The sequence below is a fragment of the Colobus angolensis genome, unplaced genomic scaffold (assembly GCF_000951035.1).
Source record: "Colobus angolensis palliatus isolate OR3802 unplaced genomic scaffold, Cang.pa_1.0 Scaffold126, whole genome shotgun sequence".
In the NCBI taxonomy this organism is placed as follows: Eukaryota; Metazoa; Chordata; class Mammalia; order Primates; family Cercopithecidae; genus Colobus; species Colobus angolensis.
The window spans coordinates 4,988,842-5,002,000 of NW_012113808.1; the positions used below are offsets into that span (position 1 = coordinate 4,988,842).

The following is a 13,159-nucleotide window of genomic DNA, read 5'->3' on the forward strand; positions in this document are numbered from 1 at the left end:
TCCTGGACATTTTGCATGATTTCTCACCCAGTAAATATTTATCTTCTCAATACATTGACCTGTCCCTTGAAATCTTATATGTCTAGAGCATTCTAATGGCAGCCAGGGGGATTTCCCATAACGTTGTAGTCAACTCAGGGCAATGTTTCTCCAAGTGTGATCTTTAGAAACACCTAAATTAGAATCACTAGGGTCTTTGTTAAAAAGACAGATTACTAGCCTACTTCTCAAACAGAATATTCAGGTGATTTTAATGGATTTGAGAAATGCCAACTTAAGGATTCTTCATAAAGCATGGCCTAGTTTACAAAGTTAAAAACCTTTTAAAGCAGTGGTTCTCAACGGAGGGGATTTTGTCTTCTAGACCAAGGTCTATATATATTTTTGATTGTCAAAGGCAGAAGGTGTGTGCGGTTACTACTGGTATTTAGTGGGTAGAGTCCAGCAACAGTGAGAAATGTTTTACAATATATAGGAGAACTTCCCAGAACAAAGAATTATTCAACACAAAATGTTAATGGCGCTGACTTTGAGAAACCCTGCTATGGAGGGCTGGTCATTTCTGATCCCAATCTGGAATTCCCAGTCACTAGACAGATAAAAATTCTTAGAGCCACCTCTGAATTAAACTGGTAATGAAGCTAAAACAAGGAGTAAGTTATTTCGGTATAAAAATAAAGTCAATTGAAAAACCATAGTCTGGTTTTCCAATGACTCCCTTTAAAAACCATACTAATATTACTGGAAGGTGACTGTGAGAGAAAGGGATGTAAACAATAACAGAATTGGAAAGAAGAAAATAGCAATAAGACAAGTCAACATATCATGGAAAATGAGAAATGCTTGAATCAATGCTATCTCATCTAGAATTCAAGTTCATCTATTCTGTTGAAAGTGTTTAGTTGGTGAAGAAAATGGTCAATGCAGGGCAATAAAAGGCAAGTTGACTTTTAGTGCTGCAACTAGAAAAGGCTCAGGAATGGGAAAACACTAGTTACTTCTGAAGGCAGGCTTGGACGGTGAAGGAAAAGTATTGTGTAAAATTTTGTAGAAGGAAAAAGTCTAGCCTGTAGATTTCTGCTATTTAATATGGTTACCACTAGTCACATGTGGCTACTTAAATTATTAATTTAAATTAAATTAAATTTAGGCTAGGCTTGGTGGTTCATGCCTGTAATCTCAGACTTTGAGAGGCAGAAGTGGGCAAAAGAGTGAGATCCCATCTCAAAAAAAAAAAAAAAAAAAAGAAAGAAAAAGAAAAGAAAATTACAAAAAACAAACACAGACTTCAAGAATTCCAGAGATTAGAATTATCAGAACCAAAATACTATATATATACACACACACACACACAAGTGCACACACACTTGAATATATATATATGTATATTTACACACATACATATATATACACCCACATACCACACAGTGATGTTTTGGTCAACAAAAACAGGTTGCCTAAGCCGGGTGCAGTGGCCCACACCTATAATCCCAGCACTTTGGGAGGCTGAGGTGGGTGGATAGCTTGAGCCCAGGAGTTTGAGACCAGCCTAGCCAATATGGCAAAACCCCGTCTCTACTAAAAACACAAAAAATTAGCTGGGCGTGGTGGTGTGCGCCTGTAATCCCAGCTACTCAGGAGGCTAAGGCAGGAGAATCGCTTGAACCTGGGAGGCGGAGGTTGCAGTGAGCCGAGATCGGGCCACTGCACTCCAGCCTGGGCGACAGAGCAAGACTCCAACTCAAAAAAAAAAAAAAAAAAACAAAAACAGATCACATGCATGATGGTAGTCCCATAAGATTATAATGGAGCTGAAAAATATCTGTAGCCTAGTGACATCATAGCCATCATAACACAGCAGCACAATGCAGTACTCATGTCTTTGTGGTGATGGCATAAACAAACCTGCTGCCAGTCCTATAGAAATATAGCACATACAACTACATACAGTTCATAATACTTCATAATGATAAACAACTATGCTAATGATTTATGTATTTACTATGCTATAATTTTTAATCATTATTTTACAGTATACTCCTGCTAATTATTTTTTTAAAAAATTAACTGTTAAGGTTGGGCGCAGTAGCTCATACCTGTAATTCCAGCAGTTTGGGAGGCCAGGATGAGCGGAACATGAGGTCAGGAGTTCGAGACCAGCCTGGCCAACATAGTGAAACCGCTATCTCTACTAAAAATAGAAAAAATTAGTAGGGTATGGTGGTGTGCGCCTGTAATCCCAGCTACTCAGGAGGCTAAGGCAGGAGAATCGCTTGAACCTGGGAGGCGGAGGTTGCAGTGAGCCGAGATCGGGCCACTGCACTCCAGCCCTGGCGACAGTGCAAGACTCCATCTCAAAAAAAAAAATGAAAAAACAAATTAACTGTTAAACAGCTTCAGGCAAGTCTTTCAGGAGGTATTCCAGAAGAAAGCATTGCTATTGTAGATGAGAGCTCCATGTGTATTATTGCTCCTGGAGACCTTCCAGTGGGACAAGACATGGAGGTAGACAGTGATTCTGACCCTGTGTAGGCCCAGGGTAATGTATGTGCTCATGTCTTAGTTATTAACGAAAAGTTTTAAAAGTAAAAAAACTTAAAATAGAAAAAAGCTTATAGAATAAGGATATATAGGAAGAAAATATTTTTGTACAACTGTACAATCTGTGTTTAAGCTAAGTGTTACTACAAAAGATTCAAAAAGCTAAGGAAAATTTGAAAGTGTATAAAGTTAAAAGTTACAGTAAGCTATGGATAATTTATTATTGAATAAAGTTTTTTTTTTTTTTTTTTGAAACAGAGTCTAACTCTGTCACCCAGGCTGGAGTGCAGTGGCATGATCTTGGCTCACTGTAGCCTCTGCCTCCTGGGTTCAAGTGATTCTCCTGCCTCAGCCTCCCAAATAGCTGGGACTACAGGCACATGCAAACACACCCAGCTAATTTTTATGTTTTTGGTAGAGACAGGGTTTCACTATGTTGGCCAGGCTGGTCCTGAACTTCTGAGCTCAAGCAATCTGCCTGCCTCATCCTCCCAAAGTGCTGGGATTACAGACATGAGCCATCATGTCCAGCCTTTTTTAAACATTTTCTTTTATTAGAGACAGGGTCTCACTATGTTTGTTGCGCAGGTTGGTCTCAAACTCCCGGGCTCAAGCTATTCTCCTGCCTCAGGCTCCCAAAGTACTGGGGTTATAGGCATCAGTCACTGTGCAAGGCAATTTATTTTATTATGCTCCATAATTTATATTTATAATACAACAATATTTTAAATGTACTAAATACCACAAAATAATTTATTTTTATTTTCTTTTATTTTTTAGGAACTCTCCAGGGGGGGAAAAAAAAAAAAAACAGCAGCCTGATAGACAAATTCTAAAAGAGCTCTAACACTACAAAATAATTTTTAAGACAGTAAATTATTTCCAATCTAGAATTCTATACTAAACCAAACTGTCAATCAAGTATGAGGGTAATAATCGAGAATAAATACATAGATACATAAGATAGCCAAAAATTTCCTTCCCATGTACTCTATCAATATTAGGGACTAAGCTAAGAAACAGGAAAATTTGGGATCCAGGAAACTGGGGATCCTATCCAAGGGAGTTAGTGTTCAGGATATGGTAAGATGGAGTTTCAGGATGTCAGCTGGAAGCCACAGAAGTATGGAGAGTATGGAGAGTTCAAAGAAAGATATTTTCTTTTTTTTTTTTTTTTTGAGACGGAGTCTTGCTGTGTCTCCCAGACTGGAATGCAGTGGTGCGATCTCGGCTCACTGCAAGCTCCACCTCCCAGGTTCACGCCATTCTCCTGCCTCAGCCTCCCAAGTATCTGGGACTACAGGTGCCCGCCACCACACCCAGCTACTTTTTTGTATTTTTAGTAGAGACAGAGTTTCACCGTGTTAGCCAGGATGGTCTCGATCTCCTGACCTTGTGATCCACCCGCCTCAGCCTCCCAAAGTGCTGGGATTACAGGCGTGAGCCACCATGCCCAGCCGAAAGATATTTTCAATAAGCAATTAGAACTAATGGATTACACGATGCATTTGATCCTGTGGAATGGCATTTAGAGTTCTGTAAGGTTCGAAAACATTAGTGATAGGTACAAAGAAAAAAAAATTTTTAAAGGACAACTACTAATTGCAGATTTTTTTTAACTACAAAGAAATGAAAACATACTATTAGATCACACAACTTAGCTATAAGAAATATTTACATTGTAAGGCCAGGTGCGGTGGCTCACTCCTGTAATCCCAGCACTTTGGGAGGCTGAGGCGGGAGGATCGCCTGAGCTCAGGAGTTTGAGGACAGCCTGGGTAAAATGGCAAAACCCCATCTCTACAAAAAATACAAAAATTAGCTGGGTGTGGTGGCGCACACCTGTAGTCTCAGCTACTCGGGAGACTGAGGTGGCACAATTGCTTGAGCCCAGGAGGTAGAGGTTGCACTGAGCCGAGACTGCATCACTGCACTCCAGCCTGGGTGACAGCTGAGACCCTGTCTCAAAAATAAAAAAAGAAAAAAGAAAACAAAAGAGAAAGAAGAGAAGAGAAGAGGAAAAGAAAAGAAAAAAGAAAAGAAATAAAGTAAGGACTGAGTCCTGATTAAAACAGAAAATATGATAGAGCTGTATCGGAAGGTTGGGGAGGATGATCTGTAAGAATAGGGGTAATGTAAGACAGCTAACTCTTAAACTTGGATGGTAGGAAATTAATACAATGTTTTAACTGAAAAAGAAATAGCAATTTAAGCGTAAGTGTGCTATTTAAATATAAGAGCCCATTAAAAAAAATACATAAAAGTGTCTAGCATTGCAGGTTATTGTTGCCTCTGGGAAGTGGGATTCCAGTGAAAGGGACAAAGGGAGGACTAATGTTCTTGGTTAAATGTATTAAAGTAGAACCGGACATCTTAAATTATGTAAATGTTACTTTGATTTAAAAATAAAAATAAAAATAAAAATTAGGCCGGGTTCTGTGGCTCATGCCTGTAATCCCAGCACTTTGGGAAGCCAAGGCCAGTGGATTGCTTGAGCCCAGGAGACAGAGAGCAGCCTGGGCAACATGGCAAAACCCCGTCTCTACCAAAAATACAAAAGAATTAGCCTGTTGTCATGGTGAGTTGCACCTGTACCCCCAGCTATTTAAGGGCTACAGCGGGAGAATCACTTAAGCCCAGAGACGTGGAGACTTCAGTGAGCTGTGATTGAGATACTGCACTCCAGCCTGGTGACAGAGTGAGACGCTGTCTCAGAAAAACAATAAAAATAAATGTAAAAATTGCAACCAATTAGCCGGACACAGTGGCTCACACCTATAATCCCAGCACTTTGGGAGGCCGAGGCGGGCGAATCATCTGAGATCAGGAGTTCGAGACCAGCCCGGCTAACATGGTGAAACCCCGTTTCTACAAAAAATACAAAAAAATTAGTCAGGCAAGGTGGCGTGCACCTGTAGTCCCAACTACTTGGGAGGCTGAGGCAAGAGAATTGCTTGAACCCGGGAGGCAGAGGTTGCAGTGAGCCAAGATCACACCATTGCACTCCAACTTGGGCAACAGGAGCAAAACTCTGTCTCAAAAAAAAAAGCAACCAATTTAAGACATAATGCACCAATAGCAAGGAGTCTTTCCATAAATTTGTTATCATTCCAAATATATGCTTTAGTTCCAAGGCAATAATTACCTTGCCAATCTTTGGGTGGCAATCAGACTTTTCAGCAGTATATATTTCAGTGAACTCTAGAAATATACTAATGTTTATAACCTTTAACAAGTCATAGTGAGATAGGCATGGGACTCAACTCCAGAAACAGGCCTAGGACATCCGATCAAATTGAGAACTCGCTAAAACAGGGATGAGGCAGAAGCAGCTTTCCATAAGACACGTGCACCAGTGCACTACCTCAGTTTACCATTGCCATGGCAACACCTGGAAGTTACCACCCCTTTCCATAGCAACGACCTGATAACCCAGAAGTTACCACGCTTTTCTAGAAATTTCTGTATAAATCACCTCTTAATTTGCATGTAATTACAAATAGGTATAAATACGAGTGCAACACTGCCTCTGAGCTGCTCCTCTGGGCACACTGCCTATGGGGTAGCCCTGCTCCAAAAGGAGCAGTAGCTCTGCTGCTGCTGTGCACTGCAATTGTGTCTATTAGACCCTCATATTTTCTGATTTATTTGATATTAGACTGAATATTATAGTTTTCTTTGAAAAAAATGGAGTTTTTCATTGACAGAATCTTATTAATATGTATAGTTACTAGAAACTTTCACTTTCAATCGCCCAACCACCGCACCCCTTTCTGAGTCTATCAGTATGTATTTATGTGCCTTTTTCTTTTCTTTTTTTTTTTTTTTTTGAGACGTAGTCTCGCTCTGTCGCCCAGGCTGGAGTGCAGTGGCGCGATCTCGGCTCACTGTAAGCTCCGCCTCCCGGGTTCACGCCATTCTCCTGCCTCAGCCTCCTGAGTAGCTGGGACTACAGGCGCCCACCACCGCACCCGGCTAATTTTTTTTTTTGTATTTTTAGTAAAGACGCGGTTTCACCGGGTTAGCCAGGATGGTCTCGATCTCCTGACCTTGTGATCCACCCGCCTTGGCCTCCCAAAGTACTGGGATTACAGGCGTGAGCCACCGTGCCCGGCTTCTTCTTTTATTTTTTTTTAAAGAGTCAAGGTCTCTGTCTTGACCCAGGCTAGGGTACAGTGGCACACCATAGCTCACTGTAACCTTGAACTCCTAGGCTCAAGCAGTTCTCCCACCTCAGCCTCTGCAGTAGCTAGGACTACAGGCTTGTGCCACCATTCCTAATTGTTTTTATTTTTGTAGATATGAGGTCTCGCTATGTTGCCTAGGTTGGTTTCGAATTCCTGACCTCAAACAATCCTCGCACCTCAGCCTCCCAATGTTTCACTTAGTACTTACTTTTTAAAACCTGACTTGAGAATGTATTACCCACATATTCTGGGTCCTAGGCATTACTTGATTATTGATCATAACTCTCCAAGGTTGGTATTATATTTATTTAGTTTTGTTTTGTTTTGTTTTTTTGAGATGGAGTCTTGCTCTATTGCCCAGGCTGGAATGCAATGGCGTGATCTCGGCTCACTGCAACCTCCGCCTCCCGGGTTCAAGTAATTCTCCTGCCTCAGCCTCCCAAGTAGCTGGGATTACAGGCACTCACCACCACATGTGGCTAATTTTTCTATTTTTAGTAGAGATGGGGTTTCACCATGTTGGTCAGGCTAGTCTGGAACTCCTGACCTCAAATGATCTGCCCACCTTGGCCTCCCAAAGTGCCAGGATTACAGGCGTGACCCACTGCACCCAGGCTATATTTATTTTATAGAAGAGAAAATGGAGACTCTGGAGTTAATTGAATTGTGTCCCCAAAAAAGATATGCTGGAGTCCTTACGTTCAGTACCTGTGAATGTTTTTGTAAGTCTAAACATGCTCAAATGCGGTCATACTGGATTAGGGTAGGCCCTAAATTCAATGACTCATGTCCTAAACCCAGTGACTGGAGAGGGAGATTTGGAGACACAGAGATCCAGAGTAAAGATGCCTGTGTCAAAATGAAGGCAGAAATTGGAATGATATACCTATTACCAAGGTATGCCAAGGATTGCCAACAGCTTCCAGAAGCTATGGAGAGTCAAAGAAAGTTCTTCACAAGCTTTCAGAGGGAGTGTTGTCTTGCTGAAAACTTGAATAAATTGTTGTTTTGAGCAATTCAGTTTGTGATAATTTGTTATGGCAGCCCTTGGAAACTAATACTAGGGGTTGAATAATTATCTCTATTATCACAGAATTAAATAGTATCAAGGCCCAGATTAAAACGTTTCCTTAGAGTTGAGCATTAGGTCAGCATCAGTTTTGCCCAGATATAGTGAGTCGAACATGTAATGAAAGGTCCAACTGCTCTAGACTCTTCAATTGTTCTACAAATCTCTTAAGTACTGCTACAGTCTGAAGATACAAAGAAGGCTATGATACCGTCTCTGCTTCCAACTGAGACCACCATTGCAAAGTTATAACTGAGAACTTTTACAGTGAAAGAGATCTGACCTAACCAACTCCATCTTGCTTCTAACCTCCAAGCTGTCCTTGTTCCTCCCAGCATGTGGGCTGAACTAACTTTGGGAGGAATTTAGTTTATAGTTTATAGTTTGAAACAAAGACAGCTCTTTCCCAAAACAAACCCCTTCCTGCCTAGGGGCTAGACTGCCTTTGCCAGACTAACTAATTAGCCCAAGATTAGAAATTACGATTTGGGCCCGGCGCGGTGGCTCAAGCCTGTAATCCCAGCACTTTGGGAGGCCGAGACGGGCGGATCACGAGGTCAGGAGATCGAGACCATCCTGGCGAACACGGTGAAACCCCGTCTCTACTAAAAAATACAAAAAAACTAGCCCGGCGAGGTGGCGGGCGCCTGTAATCCAAGCCACTTGGGAGGCTGAGGCAGGAGAATGGCGTGAACCCGGGAGGCGGAGCTTGCAGTGAGCTGAGATCCGGCCACTGCACTCCAGCCCGGGCGACAGAGCAAGAGACTTCGTCTCAAAAAAAAAAAAGAAATTACGATTTGGGAGTCATGCAGCTGGAGGCTACAAGATTCTGACCCTCCCCAAATTGTTCCTGGAGATAATGTAACTGTAGTAAAGCCTAAAATCTGTGCTTGAGGTATTTTGCAGACCCTGTACTTCATGGATCAGCTGGCACTACCCAGATGGATAAACTGTCTCATCTGATCTTGTGGCCTCCACCCAGAAAGTAACTCTGAGCAAGAGGACAGCTGTGATGTCATCTGTGATCCAACCAATCAGCACTCCTGACTCATTGGCCCCCTCCCTACCAAATTATTCTTAAAAATTCGCATCCCCTGAGTTCTTAATGAGATTGATTTGATTAATAATGAAATTCCGGGCTCCTGCAAAGCCAGCTCTGTGGGAATAACTCTTTATTGCAATTTCCCTATCTTGATAAATCTGCTCTGTCTAGGCAGAAAGCAAGGTGAACCTACTGGGTGGTTACACAAGGAGCTCACAATATTTTATGCTGTTCCTGAATAGCAGCACAAGGAAATGTTGTTTCCTACTCTGTCTGCCTTGATATCACCACCATGCTATTTTTCTTAGGTATAGATATCTAGTTTAGTTTCCCTTTCTTTTTTAGCAGTTTACAATAATTATTCCTGTCTTTTGGCTTAAAATGTTTCCATTAAAAAGATAGCTTTGGCTGGGCACAGTGACTCACGCCTATAATCCCAGCACTTTGGGTGGCCGAGGTGGGAAGATCATCTGAGGTCAGGAGTTCGAGACCAGCCTGATCAATATGGTGAAACTGCAACTCTACTAAAATTACAAAAATTAGCCAGGCATGGTGGCGGGCACCTGTAGTCCCAGCTACTCAGGAGGCTGAGGCAGAAGAATCACTTGAATCCGGGAGGCAGAAGTTGCAGTGAGCTGAGATCGTGCCACTGCACTCCAGCCTGGGTGACAGTGCAAGACTTGGTCTAAATAAATAAATAAATAAAATAAAAAGATAGATGTTAATCTTATTGTTGAAAGTAATGTATGAATTTCTTCTGACCATTTTTGAGATTTTTTTCCCATTGTTTTTCAGCAGTTATACCATCACGTACCTAGGTGTGGTTTTAATTTATCCTGATATAAGTTCATAGATATTCTTGGATCTTTGGCTTGATACCTTTCATCAGCTTTGGAAAATTTTCTGTCAATTTCTTTTCATGTAGCAGTTTTTCCCCTAATTTCTCTCTCCTCCCCTTCAGGACTTCTATTACAAGTATATTAAATCTTGCTATCATGTTCTATTTATTTTGTAGGGTCTTTCATTTCCACCTCTTTTCTTTCTGCTTCAGTCTCTACTGACCTTTCTTCTGGTCTTCTGGCTTACCAGTGCCCTCTTTAGCTCTTTCGTTTTCCTAGTAAACTTAAAAAAAAAAAAGAAGAAGAAGAAGAAGCAGGGTCTCACTTTGGTGCCTAGGCTGGAGTTGTGATCATAGCTCACTGCAATCTTGAACTCCTGGGGTCAAACAATCCTACCGCCTCATCCTCCTGAGTAGCTAAGACCACAGATGAGTGCCATTATGCTCAGCTTTTTTTTTTTTTTTGGAGAGACAGGAGGTTACTATATTGCCCAGGCTGGTGTCAAACTCCTAGCCTCAAGCAATGCTCTGGCCTTTGCCTCCCAAAGCACTGGGATTACAAGGATAAGCTACCATGCCCAGCCACACTCTCTTTTTTTTTTTTTTTTTTGAGGCAAGGTCTCACTCTGTCACCCAGGTTATGGTGCAGTGGCATGATCATGGCTCACTGCAGCCTCAACTTCCCAGGCTCCAGTGATCTTTCCACCTCAGCTTCTGGAGTAGCTGGGACCACAGGTGCACACCACCACACCTAGCTTATTTGGGGTAGGGATGGAGTTTCACCATGTTACCCAGGCTGATCTTGAACTCCTGGGCTCAAGCAATCTACCCACCTCAGCCTCACAAAGTGCTGGGATAACAGGCGTGAGCCACCATGCCTGGCCCACCTTTTTTTTTATTTTGCTTTGTTTTTTTTTTTTTTTTTCAATTTGAGAGCAGGTACTGTTTATTAACTGACCAGCTTAGAAAAATAATCATGGTAGACACCTTAGTTCATTCTTCTAATAAGCCTGTTGATCTGGTTCTCCCTGTTGCCAGCATCTCCACCTTCTACAAAATGGGTGGTCTTTTTCTTCATTCCACCTCTTAGAGAAGATAATTTGAAGGGCCACAGGAAGTTATTTGCCTCTTTGAAGCGTTTTCCAACAGTATAGACCTCATGAATCAGATCCTCCACGCAGTTGATACCATATTTACCAAGAGATCGAGCAATCAAAGCGTTATCTGTCAAAGCAATTCGCTTCTTATTGATTTTGCCATAGCCACGCTTGTAAATAGCTCATTTACTGACTTCAGATTGGGGTACCCCCATCCAATATATGGCTCTACAATCCTCAGCACGTTAATCGAAGCCTTGTTGAGCTTCACAAAGATTCCCTTGAAGATTTGACGAAGGCGAAGAAGCTGCAATACCTTTCGGACCTTTGGGCTCACGCCACAGATACCTCTGATTCTGATGACAAATGTCAATTTGGGTTCAGCAGGTACATAGAAGTTGCCAGCTTTTCTTGCCATCCTCGCCATTCGAATTTCAGTTCTGTACATCTGCCTATATTCCTTGTGATAGTGCTTCGCTTTTTCATGGATAAGCTTCCTCCTTGCCTTTCAAAGCATCTTTTGGGCAAACTTCTTTCTCAGGTGCTTGATCTTCAGCTCTGCAAAATTCCTTCGCTTTTTCTTAAGAGCTTCTGGCACAGCAGGAACCTTCTTCTTCTTCTCTTCTACACCCTCCATGGTTCCGGCCAGAAAAAGAGCTGTTTTGTTTTTTAATTAACCCCATATACATTTTTATTGTTCTCCTTATAGCTTTTTCTCCAGAGTGCTTTTCACAATCTAACATACTATTTACGAATTTGTTTACATTTGTTTATTATTACTAGAATGTGTGCTCCAGGATGGTCAATGTCGTCTGTTTTGTTTAAAGCTGTATCCCTAATGCCTATGATAGCCTGTTACATAATGTGCAAATAAATGTTTGTTGAATGAATTTTTTTTGGGGGGGGGGTTGGAATTTTTGGAGACAGAGTCTCTCGCTCTGTTGTCCAGGCTGGAGTGCAGTGGCATGATCTCAGCTCACTGCAACCTCTGTATACTGGGCTCAAGTGATTCTCCTGCCTCAGCCTCCCAAGTAGCTGAGGCTACAGGCGCCCACCACCACGCCCAGCTAATTTTTTGCATTTTTAGTAGAGACGGGGTTTCACCATGTTGGCCAGGCTAGTCTCGAACTCCTGACCTCAAGTGATCCACCCACCTCGGCCTCCCAAAGTGCTGGGATTACAAGTGTGAGCCACCACGTACAGCCATGAATATTGTTAATTAAAGAAATGCAAATTAAAGTGATACATTTCTCGTGGGAATGCAAAATGATACTGATATGAATGAGGAACAGTACTTAGGGCTTCTCCTGAGGTCAATCTAAGGGTCCTCGGAAGAACAGCGTGTTCATGCGTGGTTCAGTTTGCAGCAGCATTTGGAGTTTGATTGCTTTCCATGACTTATCTTTTGTGATTTTTCAGTTTAAGGTCTCCTATTTCTTCGCACTGATATTCAAGTCGTTCTCTGGCTGTCAGGGGTTGCTCCCTCAGCTTTCTAGGCTTTGACTGGAGTGTGATGTATCCAAGAGCCTATTCCTGTAACGCTCTGAGGAAGGCTCTACCTCAGCTTCCCAGCCAATGCACCAAAATGATACGGCGGCTCTGATGAGTGGAGAAACACCTGGTTCTTCATCTAGAGTCAAATTAGAAAAAACGACACAAACACACGTGGAATAGTTTTCAGGAGCAAGGAGTTTAATGGGGAAGAAAGAAAGAAGAAGCTCCCCTGTCCAGAGACAGAGGGAGGGGGGCTCCATAGAAGCTCCCCTGTACAGAGATGGGGAGCAGGGGGGCGGTTCCAAAGCTGAAAAACAGAACCCTCCACTTTCTTAATTTTAACTATTAGATTGTTCAATTCCACAATATCTTTTTGTTTATTTTATTATAGATTATAATTCTCTGCTGACATTCTCCATATTTTTTCTATTTTTCTGGAACATAAACATGACAGTTGAAGTCCACATGTAATAATTCCAATATCTGGGCCTTTTCCATGTGGGTCTGACACTACTATTTTTTCTTTCTTTTTTTGTTTTGTTTTGTTTATTTCACATGTTTACTCATATGTGTACTAATTTTTTGATAATAATGAATATTGAATGTGGAAAATTCTGGAGATAATTTAAGATTCAGGTTGATATTATCTCCTTCTAGATATCACTACCAGGGTTTGTTATCAGTGTTATCACTTCTGAGAGGCAGATAAGCAGAATCAGGTAAATTTTTTTTTTTTTTTTTTGATGCATCTCACTCTGTCGCCCAGGCTGGAGTACAGTGGCCCGATCTTCACTCACTGCAACTTCTACCTCCCGGATTCAAGCGATTCTCCTGCCTCAGCCTCCTGAGTATCTGGGATTATGCGCCACCACGGCTGGCTAATTTTTGTAT

The 13,159-nt window shown here is 41.8% G+C and overlaps 1 pseudogene across 1 annotated transcript in view; it reads right to left on the reverse strand.

The window, feature by feature from the left end:
- Positions 1-10,602: 10,602 nt before the first annotated feature.
- LOC105505507 overlaps positions 10,603-13,159 on the reverse strand; it is a 10,575-nt pseudogene continuing 8,018 nt past the window's right edge. The window contains exon 2 of the transcript XR_001000757.1: positions 10,603-11,393. The product of XR_001000757.1 is annotated as a 60S ribosomal protein L7-like (transcript). The remainder of the gene's footprint in view (positions 11,394-13,159) is intronic.